The sequence below is a fragment of the Phoxinus phoxinus genome (assembly GCF_949152265.1).
Source record: "Phoxinus phoxinus genome assembly, chromosome: 23".
Lineage (NCBI taxonomy): Eukaryota > Metazoa > Chordata > Actinopteri > Cypriniformes > Leuciscidae > Phoxinus > Phoxinus phoxinus.
Window position 1 is genome coordinate 7,390,002 of NC_136898.1, and position 18,249 is coordinate 7,408,250.

The following is an 18,249-nucleotide window of genomic DNA, read 5'->3' on the forward strand; positions in this document are numbered from 1 at the left end:
GCTGCTTTAGGACAGTCAATCTTAAAGTGGCCAGGACTGAGACAGTGACGACATAGCCTCTGACGTCTACAATGTTCGTACGTGGTGTGTTCCTTGGATCTACAGACCCTACATGTGGAGCTTAAGTTGGTTTTAAAATGTGAAGTTTTGCCTGTATGAACCTGACTGGATGAAGGTAAAGAGGCAGTACATAATGACAGGACTCTATCCATCATGGCAACCATGTGCTGAAGGCTGGTGTCTGGAGAGAAAGGAACAGCATTAGGATTAAGATGAGTTACTGGAGGCAGTGACTGGGCTGGCATGGAAACAGGCTGCTGAGGAGAACTGGACACAGAACTGGGGTTTGCCATAACAGTGCACTGGTTGCTAGCTGACAAGGACATTGTGTGCTGCATCCGTGAAGAGACTCTCTTTAGATCCCTCTGATGACTATCCAATCGCTCCTGGACCTCAGCAGCGCTCCACTTCTCAGCTGGCTTAAACTGAAAAGACAAAGCAAGACTCGGGTCTGGGCAATGTGAAATAAACATCATGACAGCTTCAGCAGCGGGATCCTCGACACTCTTATGACGTCGTCGCAAGCACTCATCAGCAACATCTATGGCCTTGTTAAGCCGTATCCAGTAATCCATGGGACTTTCATCTGCTCTAGGGAAAGTGTTATAGAAGTCAGCCATAGGCATGTTAGAGTAAGACAACTCACTGAAGTTGCGTTTCAGTATGTCAAACACTGCACTTGGAAGCTCACTGGCACTCAGTTCAGGACGGCTTCGCAGGGACACCTTAACCACATCTCTCGCTTTACCAGCCAATCTGCTTGTGATGAGATCAGAGACATTGGTTTGCGTTCTGCATTTCATTCTGTCCAGATAACTGTACATCATATCTTCCCACTCGTGCACAGTAAATGAATCGCTCTTATCTCCCCTGAAGAATGGCGGAGGTGGAGCATCTTGCTGTACTATCACCTTTAGGCTAGATTTATCAATGTCGTCACTTGAGTGCTGAGACTGGCACGCTGGATTAGGCTGTACTGGGATGGGCTGGTGCGCAAGGTTAAGGCTGGCTGAAATACTCTCTCCTATTTTCTGAGCCAGATCTGAAATGATGCCCCCTAATGACTCAGGAGTGACAACACGTTCAATATCAGGGCGCATGATTGGGGTGGAGCTAGCTGCTGGACCTACAGAAATACCAATCGCTGAATCAGCTGTGTGCACATGGTCGAGTCCCAAATTAGCTAACGCTCTCCCTCTCCCATAACAACGTGTAAATTCAGACACACCCTCATTTCGATACATTTCAGACCCACCACCTCTACCCAATGGAAAAGTGACATTAGATCGTTTCACAGGACTGAAATCGTCTTTGCTAGAATCCTCAAACATGTTTCAAGTAATAAAATAAAACAGATAAAACATGTAAAAATGACAGAAAAATATATGTTACAAACAGTGTAACCTTAACTGATGAAAAGTTCAAGTATACTTCAAATATGCAAGGAAATATATGAAAAAAAAAATGACTCAAAACACTTCAATATCAAAATTCTTGATGAAAATAAAATGTATCTTTTCTCAAAATCAATTATATTATTTTCCTTGTTTAAGATGCATCAACAGTCATTGATTATATACTGTATAGATAAAGGATACGATGCATTAAGGACATTAAAGCGTCCCGCGATGATTATCACAGTCCCTGTCGTTCAATATGCACCAACGAAAGTGCTCCGGAGAGAGAGAGAAAAAGTCAGAAAGTCAATGACTCTTTACCGTTCCTTTAAGATGCAACAGTTCGTTTCGCGATGTCACACGCTGTTCATCTCACACACGCGCACTCCTTATGCGCGAGCACGGAGCCGCCACGAGCGATTGCGATGAGGAAGAAGATCGGCGATGAAGGCGAGCCAGCCGTCACGCAACCACGGCGATCGGCGAAGCGCTGATCTGATGATCCGAAATGATCACGGCACCAAGTGTAACTGGTCTGTTGTCTGCGTTGTGTTTTCGGTCGTGAATGAAGAATCAGGGACAGCATGCGGCAGTTTCACAGATTTTATTCCTGATGTACAAACAAATGTAATCAGCCTCTTAAGTGAGAGTCGCCCTTGCTTTACCTCTCCACTGCATCACCAATGCAAAGAGCGCAATAAATCACATAGAACAAAAAAACACGTAACAGAAAAACATACCTGATGTACAAACAAATGTAATCAGCCTCTTAAGTGAGAGTCGCCCTTGCTTTACCTCTCCACTGCATCACCAATGCAAAGAGCGCAATAAATCACATAGAACAAAAAAACACACGTAACAGAAAAACATACCTGATGTACAAACAAATGTAATCAGCCTCTTAAGTGAGAGTCGCCCTTGCTTTACCTATAAAACACATGTGATGTACACTTATCACGTGCTCTCTTTTCCACATTTAGGCCCAGATGCAAAAATATAACTTAAACGGGATGAAATTACTAAAATAACCACACAGATAGGTAAAATAATATTATATACATAAATTAGAGTGAAAATATAGACATAAAAGCAACAATTAAAATAAAGATTAAGAAAGATTATCAGAAGCCCAAAATAACCTCACCTCTCCACTGCATCACCAATGCAAAGAGGAAGAGGAGGGGACAGAACAGGAAATTATATTGACTTATGACGTCACATTAATTAAAGGGGAAAGGCACTCATTCACTTAGGCAGTCATCAGGTGTATGTAAATGAACAATTTTGTGTGAATTATACTTAATGCATATATTTAACAGTACACTTTCTGTACCTGTTACACAGTCAGAGAGTTCAGCTCACTGTGAGAGCCCGTTCTCCAGCGGAGTGACCTTTACCACACGCTCCTCAGTGAGACTGGATCATTTTCCCTTCAAGAGATCCATCAGGATTCTATCTATGAGTTTATGAGGCTGAGATGAGAACAGATGTGTCTGAGAAGTAGACAATACTAAGCAACACTATGAAGTGCATTTCTCTCTTTTTCTGTCTGAGAGGGTGTGATGAAATATAGCTTTTTGCGGCAGACATTAGCTCATGTATGTTGTAGGGTTCGGATAACATATGTGGTGCAAATAAAATTGATGGTAGCATAGGTTGTACGTTTCAAAAAGTGTCGTCACAATAATGTCAAATCCTGGTCAGTTCAAAGTCCATTCAGATCTTTTTCAACCCTTTTGTTTAGTCTCCGAGGAAGGCTTGGGGTTAATGGCACAAATGGTTCAATGCATGTGTGTGTGTGATCCCTATCATCTCACTGCCTGATAAATGTGACCTTTGCATGCAACCCTAACCCCCAGCATGCAGAGGACAGACATGATTTTTCATATTCAAGCACTGCAATGTTCTCCCATTATTAGTGTTTAATATAATGCAGTCAATAGTGGAACTTTTTGGTTTTGAAATGTCTTAAAGATTTTTTTTCGCCGCTAGGGATCGCTAACCTCTTACAATAACAATGGCGTAATATAGGTTAATGATGACGCAAAATTTCCTGCGGAATTATGGAACTTGTCGTCAAGCTGATGGATCTAATAATGTTTATGGATGCGTAAATACATTGATGTTTTTATCATGACTGTGGTATGAAGCAGGGCGTGATTGCTAATAGGAGACAGATAGCCTATCAGCGAGTCGTAGTTTTTACAATATTAGTTTTATGTACATTTGCTCACCTGTCTAATAAAGTACATGTAAGAGCTCTGTCAAGTCGAAGTTTGTCACGGACGAGCTCCTTTTTTCCCAAAGTCTTCTTGCCATGGTCCATAATGTTTGAACGAAACAACAACAGCGTGCAGCTAGACATTACGCACTACGCAGTTGTCCACGTCTGTCGCCATGGTTACTATGGCAGAACAAGCGGAAACCAGGGATAACGCGGATATTATGTCAGTGACAGGCGACAAGTGAACAGGGATTCCGGTGCGGCCAATTATTTCAAATAGGAATTTCTCTGAAATTAAAAATCTTTGGGAACTTTTGGGATATTGTACACTGTGGCAGGAAATATATCACACTGTGTGCAAGTGATTTTTGGATATTTTATTACAAAATTCTTACATATTGTACCTTTTAAAGGGACAGTTCACCAAAACACCAAAAAAAAATTTAAGTTCGCATCCACATTCCCAACCTGTAAGACTTTGTTTCTTCTGTAGAACACAAAAGGTGTTTTTTTTGTCAATGATATCCTGCTAATTATTTGCAATAAGCTATAATGAAGCTGAATAAAAACTGTGGTGGTGGTTTGGTTCTGCACCAAAATGACAAGAAAGTCTTTTGAAGTCTCAACCCTGTTCAGAACAGACTCAATTTTTATTTAATTATTAGTTATTCACTAATAATTTCCCCCTCCAGGTGGCTTTTAACCATCGTGTAACTGAATCATTGAGTCTAATGCTGAAATACTTTTACAGAACTTGTGTTTCTATGGCAGAAATAGTAAGAGTAGTTTGCCTGAATGCTGTTCCGGATTCAACATGAATCTGTAAGTTGAACTAGAGAACCAATTCAGTCTGATTTGTGAACAAATAATTCAGACCATATTCGTGAAGTGGATGAACTGATTTGTTGAAAAGAGATGCCTGAAGTACAATCAACTTGGATGTTTAAGTCATTTCAAATTAAATGACATTAAACTGAATCTTGTATAACTTATTAAAAAAAGGTAGAAAATTGCTTCACTTATTTTGATGAGTTAAAGCAATGTAAAAACATATGTTGTCATAACTTATTGATCATATAATTTTTGACAAGTGTATTCATTCATGAATCAGACAGCTGTTCTGCTAGGATTTAAAGCGGAAGTAGCGACAGATGTTGTCTTCCATTTTGTGACGTACATCTGATGGATTATCAAAAAATTTAGTGCAGGGACTTGGTTCTATCCATCGGTTGTTAATTGGATTTTGAGATGGTGGTGTTGTACTCAAAATAGATCAATCTGAATGCAAGCTTTGGGTCAATTCTAGTGTCATTTCAGCGGAAAATCAAGTTATGACACTTTGATTAAAAATAAATGTAATTAAAAAATAATAACTACAAATATATAAAAAAGTAATAATTTACAATAAAGTAAATTCAGCTATAGATTGTGTGAATTTTCATTTTATGCCGGCATTAATTCTCCTTTTCTCATAATATAGCAAACAAGTCATTTGGAGCACTTTTATGGTGCATTTTTGTCATTTTGGAGCTTGACAACCACCTTTTGTGTTCCCTAGAAGAGGGACGGGTTTGGAGTGACATGAAGTTGAGTAAATGATGACAGAATGTTCCTTTTTGGCTGAACTATTCCCATGACACCTCAATCTTTCAGAGCTCATATACAGATCACAAAACCCACCGCACTATCTCTCTCTCTGTTCCTTATGCATCTATTATTCATCCAGGCTTTCTCTCAACGCAGCACCTCATACTGCCAAAACACTCGTGCTAATAAGGCTCATAGCTTTCCTCCATGATTATGTGTGACAGCTTGGTCAGGAATTAGCCTCACTTTCACCCCTCTGAGAGGCACAGAGTGCCTGTGGCGCCCCGCGGTCAGTCTTCTGACACTCCCAAATGGAGTCAGGCCCGAGAACTGCCTGGATCCTGCACAGCCAGCCTCCTGTGCCCGAGGTCTGGCCCGTTCTGTTTGTTCAGCAGACATTTTAACCTTCATCTCAGAACAATAAAACAAGAATAGAGCGAATGTGTGTGTGTGAAAGCGAGAGACGGTGGGGGTATTTGACACATCTCCTTAAGCCACTGTGTGCTTTATTATCTTTGGCAGGCCTTATTGGTCGTGCTAATCAAGTGAACGATTTGCCACCCTCATTCCCGGCAACTGACAAATGCATTACGAACCGAAGGGAACGTGCGACCTTGAACGTGTCACCTGCAAACCAGCTGGCGCTCTCTCCGCCAGCAGGGAACGACCTTTCGGAGGTCAATAAACTAAATAATTCACAAAGGTTATTCACTTTGCGCTGAATGCACAACAAATCTGTAACTCCTTTGCAACTGGAGTTGGTTCATAACGCGGATCCAGTTTCGATCACGTTCATGACACAGGACATATGCTCGATTTCTCTCCCCTCTCAGACTACAAACATGAAGACTTCATGAATTATTCAAACATGGCTTTGATGTGAAACATTTAGTGGCATTTGATAACACAGGGCATTTATGATGTGTACACTAACTTCACAATTTTGGCCGAGATGATATGAGGCTTGGCACTAATGTCTGTGCCAACAAATTATGATCAGTGAAGTTATCAGTGTACAGCTGCGAGCCTTTCCAGATCACTAATGATGCCCATCTGCATGAGGTAAGAGTATCAAACGTCATGCTTTAAAGGCCCCCTGAAATCAAATTGTAAGTTTTTTAACTTTTAGTTTTAATATGTTAGCCTTAGGGTTATAAATAAGCTGGTGTGTTCCAAAACAAAGGCAAAATTTGCATTTAGGAGATATAAGCATTCATAAGCATCTCTCACTTCCGCTAAAATGGATCACGGATTGTTATGACATCTCCGCGGATCAGCTTCTCGTCATATCTTCTGTCCAATCAAATGCTCTCAAGAATTTAAAGTGTCCCGCGACTCCCGCCCCCCCCCTATGCTATGAATACCACCTTGCCAAAGCGACCGTTGACACGTCACGGAGCAATATTGGTTGGAGATGTTCGTTCAGTTGCTCAAAAGCTCGAGTTTCATTCCGTTTTCTAACTACGTTGGTTAAGAATGAAATAGCTAGAACTTATTCACACCTCTACTATTAAATACAACATATCATCAGCGCTCGGATTCCCTTCCATGGTGCTGTCAAGTACGACTTGCAGTCTATGTTGCAGTCTCATTGCAGTTAAACTAAATGCTATTGGCTATTTGAAAAGGGGGAGGGGCCATTCAATATGTCCCACCTTAGCTTCCTGTTTTAGTGGAAATTACATTAAAGCATCATGCTAAGCTGCGCGTTCAAAAGCACTTCAGTGGGCCTTTAAAGGTAACATTAAGAATGGAAACAGCAATTCACACTAGGACAGAAAACACATTTGCTACTGTTAACTGCCAATAATTCACTTTTATTGCTAGCCAATTGTTATATCTCAGTGGTAAATATCTTCTGTATCCACACATCAATAATTTTATTTTAAATTTTAAATTATAGGGGCACCTAAATGCAACTGAAGTAAAACCAGAACGATAAGGAAAGATAACTAAAATGTATTAGTGTCCACACTAATGGAAAATCAGATTTGTATGTGCCAGTGTAAATGCAGCCTAAAACCCAAAGTATACTTCAGTTTTGACGTGAACACTTAGCGGTCGACACATGCGCATCTTTGTCCAGTGTCTGTGCTATTTCTCTCCACATGTTATGGCTGATAAAAATGTCTTTGTGCTCCTTTAAACTAAAGTTGCAATTATCTTTTAACCAATAGGATGTTGTTATTGTCATTACTGTCATCAGTAAATTCTGATTTTGCATAATTCTGAATTGACCCTGGATCAACATTCCTGTCCGAAAATTTATCCTAACCATATCCATATCCCTCAAACTAACCCTACCTATAAGTTATGCCTAAAAACAGAAGGGAAATAATTGGTGAATAACACTGTAGAAGCACCTAACCCTGGTTGTAAGCCTAAACTGTAAACTTGTCTGTCAAATCTGATTGGTTGATTGGAATGCTGAGAGGTTGGAATCAACAAAGAGGTTGATCCAGGAACATTTTGCACTTGGTGAAATCAGATTCTGCAGTCTGCACTTATGTGACGTATCGTAGTCAGGAAGAAGTCTGCTACAGAGCACGCTTCATGCGGGCTTGGCAAAAGTGCACATCGAGGGCAATTATTGAACACAATCGGGTACTCATGGGCACCCTTCTGAAACCTAAAATGACAAATGGGACACCCTACGGTCATCGTGAGGGTGCTTTCACACCGGAGCGTTTGTTTCGGAGCCTGATGCGTATTTTCCCTTGGTTCGGTTAGTTTAGGACCGCTTGTGAACAAGGCAATCGCGTTCGGATATGCACCAAAACAATCGCTCCGAGATCGCCTGAACGAGGTGGTCTTGGTCCAATTGCAAATTAACTCTGGGGGTGGTTCGCTTGAGGTGAGAAAGCAATCCGAACGAACAGACCAGTGAATCAAATGGAATTATAATTCATAACAGGAATAAATGTCCTTTATAAATATTAGTAGTGTCTGATTCTGTGAGTGAGCACAATCACAGCTGATAACCTCTTCATCTTAAAATGTTGTGTATGCGCTTCTCCGTGTGAGAATGCTGTCCCGATGAAGCCTTGATTCCTGCTATAGCTGCATTATAACATTCGTAAAGTGTTTGCGTGTGTCTTGACACTGTTAACCTCTATAGAGAACGCTGGGAGGTCCAGAGAGAGCACGTCTGGCGTATTAATACGAATGTAATATAGAATTTAACAGCGGGAATGACAGCTACATTTTTTTTTATGTGTTTGCGTGTGTCTCGACAGTTACAAATAAAGCCACAATAAGCTCATGGAACGAATTTTGCAATCATCTTGATGGATGACGCAGAGGAAATGCTGTCCAATAAGAGGACAGTTATACTCGCATGTGACTTGCGAGAACATTTTGGTACGCTGTAAGGTTGCCTTGTGAAAGCGAATCGAACCAAGAAGAAAATGCACCATTGTAACAATGTTATGTTATGTATCTCTTTCAGAAAAAAAAACAAATGAGCTATAGGCGGGAAAACACCCTGGGCCCTATTTTAACGATCTGAAACGCAAGTGTCAAAGCGCAAGTAACTTTGTGGGCGGATCCCGGCGCTGTTGCTATTTTCCCGGCGGGATAAATGCCTCTTGCGCCCGGCGCAAATCAAAAAGGGGTTGGTCTGAAGTAGTTTCATTATTCATAGGTGTGGTTTGGGCGTAACGTGAAATAAACCAATCATAAACCGCAACGCGCCACTGTCTTTAGACTGGGTTTTTCCTGGTCAGTGGCGGAATTGCTTTCTAAACCTGGAAAATAGCACTATGGAACTTTTGCACCGGAACACGCCTCCTCTTTTCGCTGAACCGCCCCCCGCGAGCGCAAATTCATTCCCTAATTTACCGACGTGCGTCTGTGGAGGGAAAAGTCAGCTGTGCGCGGGTGCAAAATAGGAATGATACATGCGTCGGTGTACAAAATCAATTGCGCTGGGTGCAAGATAGGGCCCCATAAGTCTACAAGACCATAAGTGCATATGAAGTGTGCCATTTGGAATAAGGCTTATGTGATCAGAACATAGTATCCGCAGTTAGTGTGTAAATTACATGCAACTATGCAGATGATTCAATTTCTGTCATGTGCACTGTATGCATTTTGCTGTGTTTGCAGCGAAGCTGCATATTTCAGTTTTTGTGCATGCACGGATATGCATACAGCCGACCGCATAACCTTGCAAAAAATACTTTATTTGATAGTATTGATCGACACATGCTCACTGGAAACTTTCATCTTTGTCCAGTGCCTTTGCAGGAATGTCCTTGTACTCTTTTAAACTGGAGTTGCGGTCTTTGTGGGTTTTAATGCATCCATGTTTGATGTAACTGTGGTATTGTGTAGCTATGATTGAATCACCCTGGCCGACCCCAGCAGGTGGGGTTTGTCTGAAGATTAGATAAAACAGGCGCTGGCTTCCATATGGCACTGAGACTCACTAAAGATTAAATATGTTTACTTACCCTTGGACTAGTAAGTCAAGGCAAATACATCCATATGACCTGGCCAGTGTATGGTCGCCAACATAATGACTAATTCATGATACTATTCCTCACAGGTGTTTATTAGATGGACTCAAATGTCACCATGTAGTTCCTGTCTGCGTCAGGATGGCCTCATCATTTCCGCTGGCCTTGTGCCACACTGAAATCATACACTGCATAACTGATGTCTCAAAGCTGCTGAAACATCAGTATTTTCCAGCAGATGCAGAGGGTTTGTAGCTGTTACATGCATCAAACGTGGCACACACCTGGCAAAACGCTGCGGGATATTTCTCCTGGACGCAGGTCTGACTGCAATGACACTGTGTGTTTCTGTGGATCTGATGTGAAGCTGTGTAAATTCACAAATGTCATTAAACCTGAAAATTTGCTCACCTGAACGGTTTTATCTTATATGTAGCGATGGAAAAATTTCCCATTTAAATCCTAAATATTTATCTCATTTGTAGCTCTGTATAGTCTAGGGAGTACAGACATTTCCTATATACTTCCCACTTCTTAAGTTGTGATTACAAGCTTGTCACATTCAAGTGCTTTGTTGTCAGAAAGAACAGGAATCATAGAGGACACCAGGTTTATTTTTGCCTATTTATTTGGAAAATCGTATTAATGGCAAAATGATATTCAGTGTCCCATTCATTGACAACTATATAAACATTTACCACGCTATCTAGATCATCAGCTTGCTGACGATTGTGGAATTTCAGTCAAGTACTGGTTATTTTCACTGGGTATAAAACATACAATACGCTTCAGATGGTTATATATGTAAATATGTATTACTTTAAGGACAAGACAAGGCGATGTACTTGTTGTGGAAAAAACGAATAAAGCAAACCAGTCACAGGCAAAATCATTCTCCTCTCTGCCATGTTTAAAGTTTATGGCCCGCCCAACTTGGTAACTTGGGTATCAAAATTATCCCTGAGCTTCCCAGTGGTAAATACATCTTGAGAGGCATTCATGACCAATTTTTAACTAGGAAACTGTGAGGGCAGCATTATACACAGAGAACTACACTATAAACCGGACCAAGGAAGCTAACAAGGGGATTAACAAGACTGAACTGAAAGGAAACACAAGAAACAGGCACGAAACCAAACATAATCCTGACAATAACCATATCTTTAAAGTTTTGATATTTTTTTTATTGTATGTGAATAGGGATGTCCACATGACAACTTTAACGTCATAGAAGAACAATGTCGTTGGAATTTATGAGATTTCTTTCCAGCTGATGAACAATACAAATATTGACAGCCACTCATAAATCTGAGTTTAAAGAGCTTGCTTATTTAAAGCATCAGGCGTCATAACTGCACTCTCGCTTATAATAAAACATTATCGTCCATTGGTGTGGACACTATTATAGTTATTGTTCTTGGTGTGAACGGGCCTCAACACTACAACAAATAATAGCCCCTAACCTACACCCTGTGAATGAGGACATTATTCATGACCTTGTTGAATCATTCACGCCCACCTGCATATTGCCTTTCCAAACAAAAAGTGTCTTAAAAAATTTAAATCAATCTATTGTTTAATGTGAACAATTAGCCTGGATGATTTTCAGATCATTTTGAAGTAAATACTCTAGCCAACAAGATCCATTAGTCAAAAGTATTGTGGGAATATGTGAAGTTGGTCGTTTGTGCTCTTATATCAGAACATTTAAGTTTGAGTTTTTTGAATAACCACGCATAAATAATATTCTCTCAAAAATGCAAACATGTACATACATGTTGCTCACATATTATGATAGTCATGTTCTTGCTAAATAGAGTGTGATTACACCTTTGCCATTAATATGTTTATAAGCAACTGAAAAAAATACAAATATCAGGTCATGACAAAACATCTCAAGGACCCCAAAAACACCTTAGACTCCAGAGGGTTAACCTTATATTTGGTATCCAAATAGAGCATTGCCATTTTGTCCATTCATTATTTTTCTGTATTCTGAACTGAATCCATGAAGTGAAGTCTGACCACTGTAAAAAAGAAAGAAAAAAGTGATCAGTTGACTAGACTTAAAAAGTGAGGAAATCCGTTGCTTTAAAATGATTAAGTAAATATATTTCATGCGTAATTGAACAAATTAAGTTATGTGGAATTGTCAAGTTCACATAACTTAATTTTTTCAATTATGAATAAAGGTTATTTACTTAATCATTTTAAGGCAATGGGTTTCCTCACTTTTTTAAAGGTAAGTCAACTGATCACTTTTTACAGATTGCATGATTTATTTGACCATTAAAATGATGGTTCTAGATCAGGGTTTGGGTGTATATACTGTTAGAATGTCTGATTTATTATACAGAATCGGTTAACCTCAAACTGTTCTCTCTCAAATGTAGATTTGGACAATCTGAATCATTCTAGTGAATCAGTTCTTTCCGACGGTTCATTTAAATTAATCACAATATCACTGATTTAAATCAGTGTGGAACATTTTAGGCATTCTCTTCCATAGTGGAATATTTTATTTAAATTGGCTGTAAATTGCTTCAGTTATATGAATGAACTTATAATGTAGTTTTAAAATGATATTTAGTGTAAATAAATACTGAACTTTCAAGAGATAGTCTTTGGAAACTATGCATATATTCCTAAATTGGATATGAATCTGAATTGAGGAAGCAAACAGTGCAGACATGGATTTTTAAAATGAAGTAGAATTAAAATTAATTGAAATTCATATACTGCACGTATCTTTTGTACAAAAAAATTACAAATCAGTAGCTTGACAAAGCCTTGTTTGACAAAACACTATCATATGGCTAAAGAAGAATTAAAATATAGCACATAAGTAATACAGTCTTCTATTATTGTGTTTTAGTTGTGCAATTTTTTGAGTTTTTTTCTGCTTGACAGAGGCTATTATATGCTTTCATTGCATTCAAGCAGCATAAACATTCCTCAAAAATTCTCCCCGTTCTTCATGGAAGAAAGAAAATCATGCAGGTTGTGAGCGACATGAGGGTGAGTAAATGATGACAGAATCTTCATTTCTAGATGAACTATTCCTTTTAAAGGCCGAGGAGGAAGATAAATACAGTGAGACAGAGCGAGACAGTGAGAGAGGAGTGCGTGTGTGAGGGGCGGGTGAGATTTTCACAGTGTGAAGGACAAAGTTAGTGACCCGTAGATTATTCAGAGGAGATTGTGTTTCAGGGCCATCTGAAGGTCAGACTGAATATTTTATCTCTCTGCTCTCCATAATTTGCTTTCAGCAGTTGGAAACTGTTTAATCACAGACGGCTGCATAGAGGTCATCCTTACATCAACATTTGATCTGTTAGCAGCATAAATTATAGGGGAGCTACAAACTTCCTTTTTTAATAGCAAAATATTTGTAGAGGGCCAGATGTTACTGACTGATTTGCAACTGTTTTGTAACCTGACGTATTTTATAAAAAACTCTGCACATGGACTTCACACTAGAGGCTATATTTGTTTGCCGGACGCAGATAACAGTTGGGCAATGAGGAGTCAAAGAAGGTCATCGCTTTCACACTATGAAGGGTCACGGCTGCTATTGACTGGAGCGCAAGGTTGATGTGACTCATTTAAACTCCATTTGTATTTGTCCGGTCAGTGCATTCCACCTCATTTCATTTATTGATATGATTGATATGCACCTAGAATATTCATATTTTCATTATACTAATTTATAATGCTTAATCTATGCACATATGATGACATTAAACACGGAAAGCAATATGTCATTGATATCGCAGTGTCTTGGAAATGTACTTGTGTAGCAGTGTAGTCAGCAGTCATTGATCTGCAGTGCCGTATGCTGAGATTTCCCCGGAGTGGATCAACCCGACTGCCTGTGAGCGTCTCAGAGGGACGAGAAGTACGTCTGGGACGGCAGTGCTGTCCTAGTGCACTAGTATCACTGTATCTACACTGCAAGTAAGTGATGTGACACATCAAAACTAGAATACACCCATTACAGGACTGTATCACATGGGCTCCACTGCAGTTCTGGGTCTGATTACGTGTAATCTGATTACATACGATAATTAGATTCCAAAAATTAAGTACTGTACTTGTAATTAGATTATATGGTTTAAAATATAGACTACACAGAAATCATTTCACTTTTAAGGAGGGTTTTCGCAACATTGCATATCGAATCAAGTCCCGACGAACACATTGTGAACAGATTTCAAAATACTTTTCCCCGTGTTTCACAGACAAGGCTTAAGCTTAGTCCCAGACTAAAATGCATTTTTGAGCTGTTTTAACTGAAAGCAACTTGAACTGACATATCTTAAAATTTGCCAGTGCCATTGTTTTGGCTAAAGATGCACACCAGTAATGTTTGTTTCTAATGCACGTTTAAAAAAGTAGCTTAATTGTCCTAACTAAACAAAGGCCTAATCCTGGTTTAAACTAATCCCTGTCTGTGAAACCAGGCCTAGGCATCATACACTTGCCAACTTTGGAAATGGAAAAACTTTGCATCATACACTAAACATACACTTTCAAATGGTTCTGAACACAACAAACTCACAAAGGAGACGCATGACAGGTTAAATAAACATGGATGTTCAGATGATCACAGTAATGGTGTGTTTGAACAACTCAGAACGTCAGTGGAGAAAGGCATATAGTTCATCATAACATCGTAATATACATCATGTATTTAATTCCCCCGCTATATTGCTAAATGCACACGATTTTTCATATCAACAGAAAAATATACCAGCATAACCTGGCTTCTCTTGGTCCCCACAGTTAATGAAATGCTGAAGCCCGCACCCCTCGTGACGGTATTGGTTACAAGGTATAGTTTGTGACGCAAGAAACACTTTGTTGAATTTGCACATGGTTTGTCTTAAAGCATATTAAAATCACCACATAGACATACTGTATAAACAACATCAAAAACTGTCTTATTGATATATTTTATATATATATGAAAAATATAAATAAAACAAGCAATGTGATCCAGCAATCTAATTTTGTTGGATCGCATTGCTTGTTTTCAACATAGACGTGTGAGAGAGAATGACAATGTGAGTATGTGTGAAAAACAGAGAGAGAGAGAGCGAGACAGGCTTGTTGTGGACTGCAGACTTCCCCCTTGAACGGGGAGTTTTATCTCTACTACGTACGGCCTGTTAAAACAGCCTCAGACTGTTCCATGCTGCTCTGATAATGAGCAAACAGGGGCAATTGAATGTCAATGCCCCCGTGGGAACAGAGGAAATGTGCCCGGGGGGGCCATGGCCGCTCTCCCCCTCCTCCCCCTGAGCGACCGGAGAGAGAGAGAGAGAGAGAGAGGGGCGGTGTAACCTTGCGGAGTTGTCTCTTCGTCCTCTGATCGGCTCACTGGGTGAGGGGGGTCTCGCTGACAGCTGAGTTTCCCCCACAGGTGGGCCTCATGCAAACAATGCAGATTGGGCTGTTTTAAAGTCAAAGGATGATTTTGACCTTCCAGAACTCCATTAGGACGTGACCTTTGGGTGTACTTCTCGTATAGACTGTTGATATTTCATCTCTCCCAATTTGATTGATAATATAGACATGTTAAAGGAATGATTCAACTATAAATGTAAACCCGAATGCGTTTTGTGCAGTTTACGTTGTTGAACAAAACCTCGTCAAGTTATGCTTACCAAAGACCTTTACTCATAACCTTAAAAAACTGTTATAAAAGCCCATAGGAACATTTCAAGGGAACCATCAGTGAATTAGCCTTCAAGGTTTTGACATCATCTCTGCACCACTCTGAAAAACACTCTGTTTTTGTTGTTGTTGTTTTTTCTCTATTTTTACTTTTAGATTACCTTTATCTAAAGCTTACTTAAAGTTAATCTTTACTAGTACTTTACCAAAACACTAATAATTATATAATACTGTTAAATATAATCTTATTAATTTTTCATGTTTAATTTAGACAAAAATATTGTATAAAATATTTTTAAAAAATCATATTTATATATAATATTAGTATATAATACTATTTTATCTTATAATATAAAATGTCTAATAGTTAATTAAATTATTAATATTCAGGGGGAAGATCGATATTGGATTTTGCTGATAAAGAATTTTGAAAATCTGGCTAATTAACAGAATGGAAGATTAGGGATGAATTAAGCAAACAAACAAACAAAAGAACAAACAAAAAAGATCCGGAACTATCAGTGTTGATTTTTGCCGGTCACTGGGAGTTCCATAAAGCAACTGCCAATATTTCAGTCGACCTCTAATCATTGTAATTATTTTCAATGTAACATTTTCAATATTTATTAGCATCATACAGAGCCCCTTTTACAAAACGTGTGTTGTTTATGAGCAAACGCACATTTTCTCGAGGGTACGTAAATGTTTTGTGAGCGAACGCAAAGTTTCTCGGGAAGAACGCATATCTTAAAAGAATTAAGATATCATTTTTCCTCCCATATCATATATTTTTTTTCTTCACCATGTCCCGTTCAGGGGCTCTGTAGTATCGTATCGCCATTAACATGAAAAATTGAATATAAGTGCAGCTTTAATATTTGATGTATTCCAAGCGTTCTAAAGCCAGAGGATAACTTTCAAAATGAATTTTAAATGATATTTGGTCAAGAGACACATAATAACCCATAATGTTTGATCATGTAATTGACATTTTATTTGATGCAGTGATGCCACTATATTAGATTTGAAAGCTACAGTGAAGGGCAGGTTCAGTCACAGCTCTATCAAATGGCTTCAGACTTTGAAAAATAGCACATAGTTGAATGAAATCTCTTGGGGGTGAGTAAATATTTAATTTTGGGGTAGAAAAGTAGAAACCTCCACACGGAGTTCCTTCTGTTTCATCCACAGTGGAAGCTGAGGTCTGTAACACACATCCTAAAACACAAACACAATCGCCTATCAACTACAACATCAGAAATCTGACACGGACGAGGATGACAAGAGGTTCAATAACTCGATCCTTTTAACGCCGGGTAATAAAATCTCACCCAACTGTGTCACTTAGAAAGCCGATACACTGGCTTTTATAATGCGTTTATTCTCAATCTGGAAAGATTCTGATCCACAACAAAGTCCTTCTCGTGGAAAAGAAGAAAATATCGGTGGCATCTCCAGAGAATGGCGTGTTAAGTTAGAAACAAGGCCAGACGCAACATGACAGGGAAGATGTCAGAGCTTGTTTGTCACCTGATGAAAACCATGTCTCGGTGTCAGTAACAACTCAGACGCATGCGACGCCTCCTCCGAGAAAAAAGATCTTCAGGATCGCAGTAGGGAAAAGATCAGAGAGTGAAAGAATAACAAACGGCGGAGAGTGCTGTGATGGCACATTCAAATCTCACGGCTGCCTGGAAATGTTTTTACAAGGGGCTCTGTCCTTTCCATCTGATAGTCAAATGAGGCAGAAGAAAAGCAAAGCAGCCCCTCCCAGACCACTCTCTCCCTCTTTCTTTCTCTCTCTCTATCCAGGGATTAACCAAAGACCACAAAGTAGGTCAAGAAGACACGCTCGGAAAGCGCGAGGAAGGATAGACCGCAAACCACCTCTCTGTGACAGGCCGGGACTTGTCCTTCTGCTAGATTTCGCAGCATTTACTCACACGTACGCACACCAGCGGCAACCTAGATTTCAAATCTGAGCAAAGACACAGAAGTGACAGCCAAAGTGTTTGAGAGCCTGCGAATGTAGGTTAAATGCTGAAGATGTAAAGAGGGACATCCAGAGTAAATACTCTCTTCCCCCGTCAGTCACCGGGGAGCTTTTAAACTTATTTATTCATGAAACGACAAGCTCAAATCACTCATCAGTTTTGATTAACGCGGGGACCGTCGTTTCGGAAACCATTTTGATGGCATGAATGCACCAGAGACGCTGTTCAGAGACGTTCTTGTCTCTCGCCTCCGAGACTTTTTGTGTCTTTGAGCCTCAGGGAGCGAAATAGACTAGGAAAAAAAGGATGAAACCGTCCTCCCGCCTCTTTCTGACACGTATCATGGAGATATCAAGAGGCTAACGGGTGCTCAGATGGACTTTGAACCCCTGCGAGTGTAACGCTCGCTTTAATACCTGCGATGATCAGTCGCTGAGCGCTCTGAAAGCTTCCTGTTCAAGATATAATCCTGTGAGGGCTATTTATAGACGTATATTTGGAGCCCTGCAAAAACAGAATATTAAATCTTATGCCTTCATGCCTGTCTGATTATTTATGAATACATCTTTATCTAGGTCATGACTTTGGATGCTGTGGTGATCACCTGTGTCGTTTACTCGCAGTTTAAAGGAATGGTTTTTATAAAGCCTCAATCAAGTTTTTTTTTTTTTCTATGCCATATTGCATTTTGCATTGATTAATTAATTAATTCATTTATTTTTTAAAATTGCATATTTTGTCCTGGTTCGTGTTATGTTTTTTTGTTTTTTTACTAGAATACTAGAATGAATTTTGTACTTAATACACTTTAGTTATCCGGAAATGCTGAGGTCTAACTAAAGATATAC

At 39.5% G+C, this 18,249-nt stretch overlaps 1 protein-coding gene across 6 annotated transcripts in view; it reads left to right on the forward strand.

The window, feature by feature from the left end:
* nrip1b (nuclear receptor interacting protein 1b) overlaps positions 1–18,249 on the forward strand; it is a 60,079-nt gene that overhangs the window by 8,469 nt on the left and 33,361 nt on the right. The window contains exons 3-6 of one of the 6 annotated variants that reach the window (XR_013796066.1): positions 13,235–13,357; positions 13,529–13,685; positions 14,472–14,562; positions 16,599–17,094. The exons of 1 other annotated variant lie outside the window; for it this stretch is intronic. The gene's annotated coding sequence lies outside the window, so the exon portion shown is untranslated. Of the gene's footprint in view, positions 1–9,817; positions 10,932–13,234; positions 13,358–13,528; positions 13,686–14,471; positions 14,563–16,598; positions 17,095–18,249 lie in introns of those variants that run through there. 4 more of the 6 variants (XR_013796067.1, XM_079598965.1, XM_079598966.1 and 1 more) reach the window with 4 other exon arrangements.